Below are 15,792 nucleotides of genomic sequence, written 5' to 3'. Positions count from 1 at the left end.
CACTGTAAATTGTCCTGTGCCCCAAACTAAAAGGCGGGTCCAATCCTTCATAGGCTTGGCAAACTATTACAGGAGGGTTTTTTTGGGGGGGGTGGGGTGGGAGGAGGTGTTCAGCAACATTGTATCCCCAATCACAGACTTACATAAAAAGCACCAACCTACTAAGGTGATTTGGTCAGAGGCATGTCAGAAAGGTTTTGATAAGGCACTCTTTTCTGCAAAGCCCATGCTAGCCAGCCCTGACTTTGATAAGACTTTTGAATTATGTACTGATGCATCTGACACTGGCTTGAGTGCTGTACTGATGCAAACAGGGGAGGACAAGAAGAAGCACCCATTGCCTTCCTAAGCAAAAAGTTGTCCCCTACTGTACAGAATTACTCTGTCAGAGAAAAGGAGTGCTATGCCATAGTATGGACTGTTAAACAACTGAGGCCTTACCTTTTTAATAGAAAATTCAAGATTCTAACGGACCATTCATCCTTAATATGGCTACAAATTAGCCATACAGAACCAAGGGTACAAATTCCAAATTGCTACACTGGAGCCTAATCCTGAAAGAATTTAATATGGAGATTGTGCACATTAACGAAAACGAGAACATGATAGTACATGCACTGTCTAGGAAAGAGGAAATTGGGCCCACTGCCATTCACGTTAGTCCGTGATAACCCTCTGGCAGTAATCTAAGAGGGGAGGTGTAACACCTTGACACCCCCATATTCACCATGACCTGACACCCCAATACTCACCACTGTCATGCAATTAGGATATGTTTTGTACAAAATATGTCTTGTGAGGTATCATTCTAAATGTCTTGATCTGCTAGACATTAATATCTCATTGGATTGTATTTGTTTTTGTTGTATGTGAAGTTATGAAATTTGGCTACAAATGGGATAGGATACAGAGGGACCGAGACAAATTAGAGGATTGGGCCAAAAGAAATCTGATGAGGTTCAACAAGGAGAAGTGCAAATTCCTGCACCTAGGAAGGAAGAATCCCATGCACAGCTACAGACTAGGGACCAAGTGGCTAGGCAGCAGTTCTGCAGAAAAGGACCTAGGGGTTACAGTGGACAAGAAGCTGGATATGAGTCAACAGTGTGCCCTTGTTGCCAAGAAGGCTAACAACATTTTGGGCAGTATAAGTAGGAGCATTGCCAGCAGATTAAGGGATGTTATCATTTTCCTCTATTCAGCATTGGTGAGGCCTCATCTGGAGTACTGTGTCCAGTTTTGGACCCCACACTACAAGAACGGTATGGAAAAATTGGAAAGAGTCCAGCGGAGGGCAACAAAAATGAATAGGGGGGTGGAGCACATGATTTATGAGGAGAGGCTGAGAGAACTGGGATTATTTAGTCTGCAGAAGAGAAGAATGAGGGGGGATTTGATAGCTGCTTTCAACTACCTGAAAGGGGGTTCCAAAGAGGATGGCTCTAGGCTGTTCTCAGTGGTAGCAGATGACAGAACAAGGAGTAATGGTCTCAAGTTGCAGCGGGGGAGGTTTAGGTTGGATATTAGGAAAAACTTTTTCACTAAGAGGGTGGTGAAGCACTGGAATGCGTTACCTAGGGAGGTGGTGGAATCTCCTTCCTTAGAGGTTTTTAAGGTCAGGCTTGACAAAGCCCTGGTTGGGACGATTTAGTTGGGGATTGGTCCTACTTTGAGCAGGGGTTTGGACTAGATGACCTCCTGAGGTCTCCTCCAACCCTGATATTCTATGTATTACTGAAACATGTTGTGAGGTTGAAAGCACCCACAAGCAGCCTTTCAGGTACAAGAGTAAAAAGGCCAAACAATGTCAATGGCTTATTGAGGAAATGCACACAAGCACAAGGATTACCCCAGGAACTGTGTACAATAGAAACCTATCAGAGATAGCACCATACAATGGGAAATGTTTGATCCAGGTCACAATAAAAGAGCTTTCCAGCAAGTGGGAAGAAGATAAAAGGGGGACAATGACATCAGAGGGACCTCACTCTCTCTGCAACAACGCATGTGGAAACACCTAAGGGGAAAGGACTGAACTGTGGGAAGTGATGGCCCCAGGCCAAAAGGATCTTTAGCCTGTGTATGAAAACCTGGAAAAGCCAAGGCACCTTGTGCCTTAAGTGTCTGCCAGCCAGTTTATCACTCAGGGTGAGAATTTGCTAATTTATATCCTACCTATCTAGTGTGTTAAGCTCAGTTTGCAGTTTTTGTTTATTTACTAAGGTAATCTGTTTTGATATGTTGGCTATCCCTTATAATCACTTAAAATCTACCTCTTGTACTTAATACATTGTTTTTGTTTTTAACTTAGTTTGTGTAATTCACAACTGTGGGGTGGGGGAGCAGAAAGCTGTGCGTATCTCTCTCCACAGTGAGGGACAGGGCGAATTTCAATTAGCTTACGTTGTACAGTTCTGGGTGCAGCACAAGACAATACAATTTGGGATTTACTCTCCAGAGGGAGAGTGCACTTGAGTGCTGGGCAATTCCTTAGCTGAAAGCCTTCCCATGCAGTACTGATTTCAATGTGCTGTGTCTTTCTGCAGCTGGGTGTGTCGCTATCTGTGTGTGTGCTAGAGGAGGCTTGAGGGCCTCGCTTAGCGGGACAGGGTGAGGGAGCCCAACCTGGTGGAACAGTTGGGCTCAGTAGTACTCCGTCACAGTCCACAAGTCTGGCTGGATATCCAGTGCTTTTTCTGGATGGATATCCAGAGTTGCGTCCATCCTCCTTAGTAAGTGTTGATGGGCTTTGTAATCATCAGGTGGGGGAGAAGTGGTCTCCGATACAACTGTCTCATCTGGTGATGAGAAAGAGGAATCCAAAGTGTGCTGAGGTAGAGCTTCCTCTAATTCCTTAACGGGCAGATCTGCTGAGGGGACTTCCTTTTGTTTGGTACCAGACCCAGTACTAGGAGAGGACACTGGCTATTTCTAATGTGGTTGCTCCTGATGCCTGTCCAAAGCAGTAGAATGAGGGGAATGGGGAGACCTAAAGGCCAGCTGGAAACCCCAAATATTCCAGAATGGCCATGGATATGGGCCTGGGGCCCAATTATGTCTGGACCATTAGTCTTTGTGAGGTTCCAGTGGATACCAGGTTTGACAGGTACCCAAAGATGCATGCTGTATGCAACCAGGTAGTCACAAAAACCAACCTCAGAATGTGATGACAAATCTGCTTCCTCTGACAAAGGGGGGGGGGGTGTCAAATCTGTTGATACTGGGGAGAGATGGTCAGACCATGGAGAAGGTGGTCCAGCAAAATCATGCCTCTAGTCTGTAGTATCTTCAGAGACACTTTGGTTGGAGGTAGCTTTGGTACCGTATATTGTTCTGGTGCTAGAAGAGGAACATTAGATGCTGGTATATTAGATACTGGTACCATAAGACATGGATCAACAGGGAAACTGGTGTCAAGAGGCTAAGCAGTTTCCAAGCCACTGCATAATCCTTCAGAATAGATGGTAGCAAGATTGACTCCTGACTCTAATGTACTGTGAGTGATGAAGCAGAAGCAGTCACTTCAGGGGTCAGTCTTGATGGGCCTGGCCTAGGCTCTGGAGTTGATGAACCCTCTTGATCGGAGGACTGTCTTAGGAAGAGCCTCTTCTTCAAGTGCACTCCACTGCCTTTGTCTCCACTCTCACTTCAGTGCCAACGATCTTGAACTCTCAGGTACCGAATCCCTGGCTGACTTGCGGTGTCTCTTTGTAGGTACTGGAGACAGAGATAGGTCTCTTGGCTCAGCCAATGGTGGGGGAGAGCTCCCAACAGATGTGGAAGTGGTTCGTCCCCACTCTGAATGGGCAGGCTCTGAGGGCAAATGTAGCACTGCTTCCATTAGTAGAAACTTGAGCCGGGCCACTCTGTCTTTTTTGGACAGAAGCTTAAAAACCCTACAAAAACAGAGCACTAATGTGTGATTCTCCAAGGCACTTCAGACAACTAGGGTGTGGGTCACTCTGTGTCGTCGACTTATTACAGAGGTGACAGGGCTTGAACACGCATGTTCCATCAACCATTATGAGTGGTAAGAAGTTAACTGAGGGGCCCCTTTATAACACTGTGCAGCAGTGTGAGGTAGTAGAAGATGCATATGCCAACCTGACAGGTATCGCTGAGGGGAAAATTTCCAAGTGTGCATTGATGTGCACACACCTACAGTGGAATGGACATGTGCCAACTCTTGAAGAATTTCTACAAGAACAGAGACAAAATATACACTTCTGTGGTTTTAGAGAGCCAATTAAGCAGACCCCAGACCCCAATATTGTTTTGGTAGGTATTTAGAGTTATTTGAGGTGTGTGTGGGGGGGTTATATTAACAACAAGAAAAGATTGCTGGAGATAGAGAAAAGAATCACGGGCAACACTCCTAGAATTCAGAGTAACAGTCGTGTTAGTCTGTATTCGCAAAAAGAAAAGGAGTACTTGTGGCACCTTAGAGACTAGCCAATTTATTTGAGCATAAGCTTTCGTGAGCTACAGCTCACTTCATCAGATGCAACTCCTAGAATTGGCTTTAAAACTGATTCTATGTCCAGTTCCATTTTATGCTGAAGTACATACTTTACTAGTAGATGTGGAACAGAGATCTTGAACTTTGCATATCTTACATGCCTCAGACCATTTCTGCATTATCTTCATTCAGCTGTGAAATGAACCTTGGCACATTTCAAAGATGAAATTACCAGTCCAGACAAAATATTATTTTTGTTGGTTATGTGCTGACAGTGCAATTTGCCTGGATAAGGCAAAGATAATCCCTGCCCCAAAGCAGTTTACAAACCAAAAGACAGGAAGATAAAAACAGGCTGGGATGGCAATAGTGTGATGCTGCTATGGATTAGCCTTTGTGGGCATCACAGAAGCAGCTTTTCAGGAGGGAGCTGAATGATAAGGGGGAGGGAACCTCACACACTGGAAGAGAGACCTCAATCCAGGCACATGGGATGGTGTGAAAGAAGGTCTAAACTAAGGCATGAGAGGAGGGAAAAAAGGGATGGGGGGAGACTGGCATAACTGAGTAAAGGGGAGAGGTGGTTTGAATAGAGAGGATATGCAGTTGTTGGGGGTAGATCTTTGAAAGCAAGGACAGGAATCAAACTTGATTTAGTGGGTGACAGGGAGGGAACTGGAGCATTCAAAAACAGAGAATTATGTGGTCTAAGGCAGTGGTTCTCAACCGGGGGGGCCACGGGCAGGTTTCACGGGGAGCTTGGCCAAGCATGGTTGGCATTAGACTCATTAGGGCCCTGGGCAGAAAGCCAAAGTCCTGCCACACAGAACTGCAAGGAATATTGCAGGGCCCCGAGCCCTACCACCCAGGGCTGAAGTTAGCTTTTTGGGGCCCCGGGCAATTGCCCTGCTTCTACCTCTTAACACCAGCCCTGGCTATACATGCACAAGAACAGTTGTGGTGGCACAGGTGGGCTGTGTAGTTTTTTTATAGCACGTTGTGGGTGGTCTTCAGAAAGAAAAAGGTTGAGAACCTCCGGTCTAAGGGATGGGGCAGGAAGATGAGGTTAGCTGCTGCATTCTGGATGGACTGAAGGGGTGGGGGATGGGAATTGGGAAGGCCAGAGAGGAGGTGGTTTCAATACTGTAATAAAATATTTTATTATTAATCAAACATTCCTCACTCCATATTTTTTTAAAAAATGAGTGGTCCAAAATGCCATGTGCATTTTCAATTCTAGTAACTGGGATACTAATAGTATTTCAGTCTTACTAAATCTTGTTTTAAAGCCATGAGGAAGATGAACAAATACGATGTGGGAGTTCCCAGAATCCTCCTTTTTTCACACTGAGATTTTTTCATTTGTTTTGGATGAGAAATAAAAATGTTACTGGCTTCAAATGTATTCCTATTCACTGCACAACAGTTACACAAACCAACATCATTTAAATGTATTGATCTCATCGTGCTTCTGCACTGCATGTATTTTCAGTCACAGGGAAAAAGGTTGCTGTTCTGAGCAAACATAACTCTATTTCACGTTACAGAGGAAGGTGCCATTATTTTGTCTGTGGGCAGACTACTGTTTTTTTATGTGCACAGAGGGAAAGATGATTTTTAATAGCAATACAGTGTTGCCACCCACACTGTTTTGGGGATTTAAGAGACAGCAGTGATAAGAAACAATACAGTTGCAAATCTGAAGAAATGTTGAAGAATGACACATGATATTATTATCTTATCAGGTATTTAGCAGTCATGTGGGAGTTAAAGACCTGAGGCACAGCTAAACACATTTAATGTTGTGACCAGTTATTAACCTAATAGTAATGCATGGCATGAAATGATTTCCATAGCAACTGCTATAGTATATGGTTGTCTGTTTTACACATGAGGGTCATTCAAATTAGATGAATATCTCCAAAGTTCTGAAAAATAAAAAAACAAATCAGATCTCTCAGGCAATGAATACAGAAAGCAATGCAGACGTTCAGCTAAGGAGAATGAAAAGAATATGTAGAATATTATACTGAATAGCCAAATCCCCAGCTGGTGTAAATCAGCACATCTCCATTAAAATCAATGGAATTATGCATATTTACAGCATCAGAAGATCTGGCCCTATGTGTCCAGATATAAAGGCGGGGAAGCCTCCAGTGCCTGTGAAGTACAAGACTATTTGGTTAAAAAGCCTGGCAAAATTCTACTCGATCCTTTTCTTGAGATGAGTTATTTTCTGACTAAAAAAGTATCATTAATTTGTCATCATCATCAAATCACCACAGTAAAGGAGACGTGAGTAAATTTTATGCTCAAACTCATAAATTTTCATGACAGTTTTTCAAGACTGGGTTAATGGCATATTGTCTTATTAAACCATATAACATCCACAAAGCTGTCAAAAACAAAAGGGATGGACAGGGAAGGGACTTGGGGAAATCTGATACATGTGTGAAATGCCCCGTTTTTATACATCGTTCTCAATTGCGTAGTTTATTAGCTGATGAGGTGTAAGGTGAATAGGTGAGTAGACACCTCACCCCTAATTCTGGAGGAGGAATACGTTAATGTTTAGGAAGTTAAGTAATATGATTTTTATTTAAAGACTGCTGTTCACCAATTTCCCTTACAGCATAGGACTTGTCCATACTTAGTGCACCGCTGTAGTACTTAGTGAAGACACTACCTACACCGATGGGAGAGATTATCCTCTCAGCATAGTTATTCCACCTCCCCGAGGGGCGGTAGCTATATCAACGGGAGAAACTCTCCCATTGACACAGAACTGTCCACACTGGGAGTATGTTGGTATAACTATGTCAATCAGAGGTGTGGAAAAGCCACGCCCCTGAGCGACGCAGTTATACAGACATAAGTTGGTAATGTAGACCAAGCCATAGTGCTCATAGAATTTACCAGAGAACAATAACATTCTGAAACTTAAAGCAGTCCTATAGCTCAGAATTTGGAAGGGGTAAAGATGGCTTAAAACCAACCCTGTCACCTATTCTTTCCTGCACCTGAGGTCTGATCCTGCTCCATTATAGTCAACTGGAGTTTTCTCATTAACTTAAATGAGAGCAGGAGCAGGTCTCTAGTGAATCTCACCCTAAAGCTTATTTTAAGAATTTTAAGACCTAGCTTCCTATTAAATTCTCTCGGGTTTGCAGAATAATATGTATAGACTTATATTTAATTTCTACAGAATCCCATTGATTTCACCCTTATTAAATACCACAGGAATTTTACATAAGAGTTTAAGAAGGCCAGGATGTCCATCAAGGCAACATCCACCCTCCTTGAATATGCTCCTTTTTCATATTAGTCTGGTAGGAGCAATACCAGGGAGGTGTGAACACGTGGTGAACAAACCTGTGTAAAATTTGGTAACATTGTTCACTGAGTATATAAGGAAGCTTTATCATCTGGTGAATGTTGTCAGGGTTGTTGACCAGGATGGTTCAGAAGGTTTTCTTCAGTTTGTGACACTGTTGTTACTTACTATGTTAAGCATGCACAGGGACATGGTACATTTCTGCTATTTGTAGAGTTTCATAGATTCATAGATTTTAAGGCCAGAAGGGATCACTGGGATCATCTAAGCTGACCTCCTGCATAACACATAGAAATTCCCTGAATTAATTCCCGTTTGAACTAGAGAAGTAATTTTAGAAAAAACATCCAATCTTGATTTTAAAATTCCCATCAAATGGAGAATCCATCACAGCCCACAGTAAATTGTTCTAATGGATAATTACCTTCCCTGTTAAAAAATTACTTCCTGTCTGAATTTATCTGGTTTCAATTTCCAGCTGTTGGAACTTGTCATAACTTTTTCTGCTAGATTGAAATGCTATGATTTTTTTTTGTTCCACTTGCAGGTATGTATAGATTGGATCAAGTCACCCTTATCTTCTCCTTGTTAAGCTATACACACTGAGCTCTTTGAGGCATATTTTCCTATCTTTAATCATTCTTGTGGTTATTCTCCAAACCCTCACCAGTTCATCAACAACCTTCTTGAATTGTGGACACCAGAACTGGACACGGTATTCCAGCAGTGGTTTGCGCCCATGCCAAATACAGGGGTAATATAACCTTCCTACTCCTACCTGAGATTCCCCTGTTTAGGCATTTTATGACCACAACGTCGCACTGGGAGCTCATGTTCAGCTAATTATTCACTACAACCCCCAAATCTTTTTCAGAGTCACTGCTTCCCAGGATACTATCCCAAATCTTATATAAATGACCTATGTTCTTTGTTCCTACATGTATAATTTTACATTTGCCTATTTTACCAAGCAATCCAGGTCACTTTGTATCAGTGACCTATCCTCTTCATTATTTACCTCTTCCTTAATCTTTTTGTCATCTGCAAACTTTATCAGTGATGATTTTATGCTTTCTTCCAGATCACCCGATAAATTTAATTTATGCAATATTAATTTTGGATTGTTCTAGTTTTTTAATCAAACAGTGCAGTACTAAGTCAAATATCATACAGAAGTCTAAGTATATTACATCAACACTATTACCTTTTGTCATAAATATAAAGGGAAGGGTAAACACCTTTAAAATCCCTCCTGGCCAGAGAAAAAACCCTTTCACCTGTAAAGCGTTAAGAAGCTAAAATAACCTCGCTGGCACCTGACCAAAATGACCAATGAGGAGACAAGATACTTTCAAAAGCTGGGGGGAGGGAGAAGCAAAGCCTCTCTCTCTCTGTCTGTGTGATACTTTTGCCGGGGTCAGAACAGGAATGGAGTCTTAGAACTTAGTAAGTAATTTAGCTAGAGATGCGTTAGATTCTGATTTCTTTAAATGGCTGAGAAAATAAGCTGTGCTGAATGGAATGCAGATTCCTGGTTTTGTGTCTTTTTGTGACTTAAGGTTTTGCCTAGAGGGATTCTCTATGTTTTGAATCTAATTACCCTGTAAGGTATTTACCATCCTTGATTTTACAGAGGTGATTCTTTTTACTTTTTCTTCTATTAAAATTCTTCTTTTAAGAATCTGATTGCTTTTTCATTGTTCTTAAGATCCAAGGGTTTGGGTCTGTGGTCACCTATGCAAATTGGTGAGGATTTTTATCAAGCCTTCCCCAGGAAAGGGGGTGTAAGCGTTGGGAGAATTTGGGGGGGAAAGATGTTTCCATATGGGCTCTTTCCCAGTTATATACCTGTTAGACATTTGGTGGTGGCAGCGATAAAGTCCAAGGGCAAAAGGTAAAATAGTTTGTACCTTGGGGAAGTTTTAACCTAAGCTGGTAAAAGTAAGCTTAGGAGGTTTTCATGCAGGTCCCCACATCTGTACCCTAGAGTTCAGAGTAGGGAAGGAACCTTGACATGGTAGCAGAGTGGTGGGATTAACTTGAAATCATTTTGAGATCAATTTGAGATTTTTTGAACCAGAAGCACAGATTTGAAAAGGAATTTTTTTTTCTTTGGGCTGCTGGAAAGCAGGTTTTCGGCTGAAAGGAGTTAGAGTTTTTTTTTTTCCCCCTCTGCTTTGGGGCAGAGCAGAGAAAAAAGTGAATTGTCTTTTGTGAGCTGGAGTTTTCTCTACCTAAAGGCAGGGTAGTTAACCTCCTGCAGGGAAATTCACCAGTCTTCACAGATCTGAAGAAGATTTTTTTTACCTAAGAACAACAGGAGGCGTTTTCTGCCTATTTGCCTGGAGACAAAGGTGTTAGGTTTTTGTTTTGTTTTTAGGATTTTTCTGTAGGCTGACAATCACTATCAGAGAATGTAGGTATCATATTACAGCACAGCAAAATTTTACCAGCCAAGTTTTTTTTGTTTGTTTGTTTGTTTTCTAACTCTTGGGTGTAAAGTTAGTTAAAAACAGAGAGGCAAAGATGACAGAAACCAAGACACAAGACAAATTGGAGTTAGCCAGACTGGAGGCAGAAAGAGGCAGAAAAAGCCCTAGAAACTGCCCACAGGAGAGAAATGGAGGCAAAGGACAAAGAAATGGAGGCAGCGAAAGAGGCAGAAAAGAACCAAGAGGCTGCCCACAGGAGAGCTATGGAGGCAAGGGCCAAAGAACTGGAGGACAAGGAAAAAGAGAGGAAGCATGCACTGGAGATGGAGAAGGCAAAGGCTCAGCAGAATATACCAACAAACCCTAGCAATCCTTCTCCAGGTACCACTTCCGATCCCAGAAAGTTCCCCACCTACAAGGCAGGCGATGATACTGAGGCCTTCTTAGAAAACTTCGAAAGGGCCTGCCTTGGGTACAGCATCTCTACCGACCAATACGTGGTAGAGCTGAGGCCGCAGCTCAGTGGACCGTTAGCTGAGGTGGCAGCTGAAATGCCTAAAGAACACATGAACAAATATGAACTATTTAAATACAAGGTGAGAGTCAGAATGGGGATAACATTCTCGTCGGAGGTTCAGAGCCCTAAGGTGGAAACCAGACGTGTCATTTACCCGACATGCCTACCACATTGTGAAACATTGGGATGCCTGGATATCAGGAGCAAGTGTTGAATCTCCAGTAAATTTGCCCTTCCTAATGCAAATGGAACAATTCTTAGAGGGTGTTCCTGAGGAAATAGAAAGGTACATCCTAGATGGGAAGCCCAAAACTGTAATCGAGGCAGGGGAGACTGGAGCCAAATGGGTGGAGATGGCAGAGAAAAAAAAAACTGGTCGCAGTGGGAGCGGATACCAGAAGGGACAACCTCAGACCACACCCTACTACCAGGGAGAGCCCAAGGCCCCACCTACCCCCCAAGGAACCCTCCAGCCACTTTATCGTCCCGCCACACCGTTCTCCAACAACCCAGCTCGCCCCAGTGACCTGTTAGCAGGACGATGTTTTCAGTGTAACGAGCCAGGGCATGTAAAGGCCAACTGCCCCAAGAACCCCAACAGATTACAGTTCATTGCACCAGAATCACACCAGAGGTCCTCAGTCCCAGATATCTCCCAGATACCCTTGGAGTGGAGGGAAACGGTGAGTGTGGGCGGGAAGAAGGTCACCGCGTGGAGGGACACCGGAGCACAAGTGTCAGCTATCCATGCTTCCTTAGTGGACCCCAATTTAATCAACCCAGAGATCCACGTGACAATTCAATCCTTCAAGTCCAACTCTTTCAATTTGCCTACAGCCAAGTTGCCTGTCCAGTACAAGGGCTGGTCAGGAACATGGACTTTTGCAGTCTATGATGATTATCCCATCCCCATGCTGTTGGGGGAAGACTTGGCCAATCCTGTGAAGCTAACCAAGAGGGTGGGAATGATCACCTGCAGCCAGGCTAAACCTGCCGTCATGCCTAGCTCTGTTCCGAAAACTTCTACCAGGACCCAGTCAGAGGTGATGGATCCAGACCCCAGGCCAATGTCTGCAACAGCAGTAGTGGATCCAGTCCCAGAGACCCAGACAGAGCCAGTCCCAGAACCGGCGGAACAACCAGCACCAGACCCATTGCCAGCACTGAACCCAGTACTTGCAACCCCAACACCAGAGGGCCCCAGCAAACCTGAACTGGCAGCAGCTGATAACCCTACACAAGAGGCTCAGCCGGAGCCTGAACCCCAATATAGTGCACCAGCAGAGAGCAGTTCACAGTCAACGGAAACAGCCCCATCCCCTACATCGCTTCCTACATCGCTTCCAGAGGGACCAAGCATAGGTCCACAATCCAATGAGGAACTGATGTCTCCAGCATCAAGGGAACAGTTCCAGACCGAACAGGAAGCAGATGAAAGCATCCACAGAGCTTGGACGGTGGCACGGAGCAACCCACCACCTCTCAGCTCTTCTAATCGATCCAGGTTTGTTGTAGAAAGAGGACTTTTATACAAGGAAACTCTTTCTGGTGGACACCAGGAAGATTGGCATCCTCAGAGACAGTTGTTAGTTCCAACTAAGTACTGGGCCAAGCTCTTGAGCTTAGCCCATGATCGTCCTAGTGGCCATGCTGAGGTGAACAGGACCAAAGACCATTTGGGGAGGTCATTCCACTGGGAGGGAATGGGCAAGGATGTTTCTACCTATGTCCAGTCTTGTGAGGTATGCCAAAGAGTGGGAAAACCCCAAAACCAGGTCAAAGCCCCTCTCCAGCCACTCCCCATCATTGAAGTTCCATTTCAGCGAGTAGCTGTGGATATTCTGGGTCCTTTTCCGAAAAAGACACCCAGAGGAAAGCAGTACATACTGACTTTCATGGATTTTGCCACCCGATGGCCGGAAGCAGTAGCTCTAAGCAACACCAGGGCTAAAAGTGTGTGCCAGGCACTAGCAGACATTTTTGCCAGGGTAGGTTGGCCCTCGGACATCTTCACAGATGCAGGGACTAATTTCCTGGCAGGAACTATGGAAAGCCTTTGGGAAGCTCATGGGGTGAATCACTTGGTTGCCACCCCTTACCATCATCAAACAAATGGCCTGGTGGAGAAAATTAATGGAACTTTGAGGGCCATGATATGTAAATTTGTAAATGAGCACTCCAATGATTGGGACCTAGTGTTGCAGCAGTTGCTCTTTGCCTACAGAGCTGTACCACATCCCAGTTTAGGGTTCTCACCATTTGAACTTGAAATGGCCACAAGGTTAAGAGGCTATTACAGTTGGTGAAACGGCAATGGGTGGGGTTTACACCTTCTCCAGGAACTAACATTCTGGACTTTGTAACCAACCTACAAAACACCCTCTGAACCTTTCTAGCCCTTGCTAAAGAAAACCTACAGGATGATCAAAAAGAGCAAAAAGCCTGGTATGATAAACATGCCAGAGAGCGTTCCTTCGAAGTAGGGGACCAGGTCATGGTCTTAAAGGCGCTCCAGGCCCATAAAATGGAAGCGTTGTGGGAAGGGCCATTCACGGTCCAGGAGCACCTGGGAGCTGTTAATTATCTCATAGCATTCCCCACCTCAAACCGAAAGCCCTTTTATTCCAGAGAATTAAAGGTTTGTCAGTTTACAGCCCAGGGAGGAGATGACGCTGAGTAGCCTGAAAGTGTATACTACGAAGGGAAAAGTGCTGGTGGCATGGAAGAGGTGAACCTCTCCATGACCCTTGGGCGTATGCAGCGACAGCAGATCCAGGAGATGTGCACTAGCTACATGCCGACGTTCTCAGCCACCCCAGGACTGACTGAACGGGCATACCACTCCATTGACACAGGTAATGCTCACCCAATTAAAGTCCAACTTTACCAGTTGTCTCCTCAAAATAAAACTGCTATAGAACGGGAGATCCAGGATATGTTACAGATGGGTGTAATCTGGCCCTCTGGTAGTGCATGGGCATCTCCAGTGGTTCTAGTTCCCAAACCAGATGGGGAGATACGTTTTTGCGTGGACTACCATAAGCTAAATGCTGTAACTCGCCCAGACAACTATCCAATGCCACGCACAGAAGAACTATTAGAGAAACTGGGATGGGCCCAGTTCATCTCTACCTTGGACTTAACCAAGGGGTACTGGCAGGTACCACTAGATGAATCTGCCAAGGAAAAGTCAGCCTTCACCACACAGGTCAGGCTTTATGAATTTAATGTACTCCCTTTCAGGCTGAGGAATGCACCCGCCACCTTCCAAAGACTTGTAGACGAACTCCTAGCGGGATTAGGAGAATATGCAGTCGCCTACCTTGACGATGTGGCCATATTTTCGGATTCCTGGGCAGAACACCTGGAACATCTACAAAAAGTCTTTGAGCGCATGAGGGAGGCAGGACTAACTGTTAAGGCTAAGAAGTGTCAAATAGGCCTAAACAGAGTGACTTACCTTGGACACCAGGTGGGTCAAGGAACTATCAACCCCCTACAGGCCAAAGTGGATGCTATCCAAAAGTGCCCTGTCCCCAACTCAAAGAAACAGGTTCAATCCTTCTTAGGCTTGGCCGGTTATTACAGACGATTTGTACTGCAATACAGCCAAATCACCGCCCCACTGACAGACCTAACCAAAAAGAAACAGCCCAATGCCGTCCAGTGGACTGAAGAGTTTCAGAAGGCCTTTAACCAGCTTAAAGCGACACTCATGTCTGACCCTGTGCTAAGGGCCCCAGACTTTGACAAACCATTCCTAGTTACCACAGATGTGTCTGAGTGTGGTGTGCGAGCAGTTTTAATGCAGGAAGGACCGGATCAAGAATTCCATCCTGTAGTGTTTCTCAGCAAGAAGCTGTCTGAGAGGGAAAGCAACTGGTCAGTCAGTGAAAAAGAATGTTACGCCATTGTCTACGCTCTGGAAAAGCTATGCCCATTTGTTTGGGGATGGCGTTTCCAGCTGCAAACTGACCATGCTGTGCTACAGTAACTTCATACCGCCATGGGAAATAACAAAAAACTTATTTGGTGGAGTTTAGCTCTCCAAGATTTTGATTTCAACATCCAACACATCTCAGGAGCTTCTAACAAAGTGGCTGATGCACTCTCCCGTGAAAGTTTCCCAGAATCAACTGGTTCAAATCGTCCTTGAGATGTGGAAAATATTGTTAGTCTTTATATACTTGGTAGTATATTTAGAGGTGCATGTGTCTTATTAACTCTGTTTTTGCCTAGAGCTCCAGAAAGAAATCCCAGCCAGCGTTTCACCCTATCTGTGATTTGGGGGGGGGGGGGGGTGTCAGCAATATAAAGGGAAGGCTAAACACCTTTAAAATCCCTCCTGGCCACAGGAAAAACCCTTTCACCTGTAAAGGGTTAAGAAGCTAGAATAACCTCGCTGGCACCTGACCAAAATGACCAATGAGGAGACAAGATACTTTCAAAAGCTGGGGGGAGGGAGAAACAAAGCCTCTCTCTCTCTGTCTGTGTGATGCTTTTCCTGGGGACAGAACAGGAATGGAGTCTTAGAACTTAGTAAGTAATTTAGCTAGAGATGCGTTAGATTCTGATTTCTTTAAATGGCTGAGAAAATAAGCTGTGCTGAATGGAATGCAGATTCCTGGTTTTGTGTCTTTTTGTGACTTAAGGTTTTGCCTAGAGGGATTCTCTATGTTTTGAATCTGATTACCCTGTAAGGTATTTACCATCCTGATTTTACAGAGATGATTCTTTTTACTTTTTCTTCTATTAAAATTCTTCTTTTAAGAATCTGATTGCTTTTTCATTGTTCTTAAGATCCAAGGGTTTGGGTCTGTGGTCACCTATGCAAATTGGTGAGGAAATTGCAAATTGCTATGAAGCCTTCCCCAGGAAAGGGGGTGTAAGCGTTGGGAGAATTTGGGGGGAAAAGATGTTTCCAAATGGGCTCTTTCCCAGTTATATACCTGTTAGACGTTTGGTGGTGGCAGCGATAAAGTCCAAGGGCAAAAGGTAAAATAGTTTGTACCTTGGGGAAGTTTTAACCTAAGCTGGTAAAAGTAAGCTT

At 44.2% G+C, this 15,792-nt stretch overlaps 1 protein-coding gene across 4 annotated transcripts in view; it reads right to left on the bottom strand.

The window, feature by feature from the left end:
* SEMA5A (semaphorin 5A) overlaps positions 1 to 15,792 on the bottom strand; it is a 655,298-nt gene that overhangs the window by 15,840 nt on the left and 623,666 nt on the right. The gene's annotated exons all lie outside the window — the stretch shown is intronic.

This window comes from Lepidochelys kempii, chromosome 2 (assembly GCF_965140265.1).
Source record: "Lepidochelys kempii isolate rLepKem1 chromosome 2, rLepKem1.hap2, whole genome shotgun sequence".
Lineage (NCBI taxonomy): Eukaryota > Metazoa > Chordata > Testudines > Cheloniidae > Lepidochelys > Lepidochelys kempii.
The sequence above is the reverse complement of the archived record's forward strand: the minus strand, read 5'-3'. Positions and strand labels throughout refer to the sequence as shown.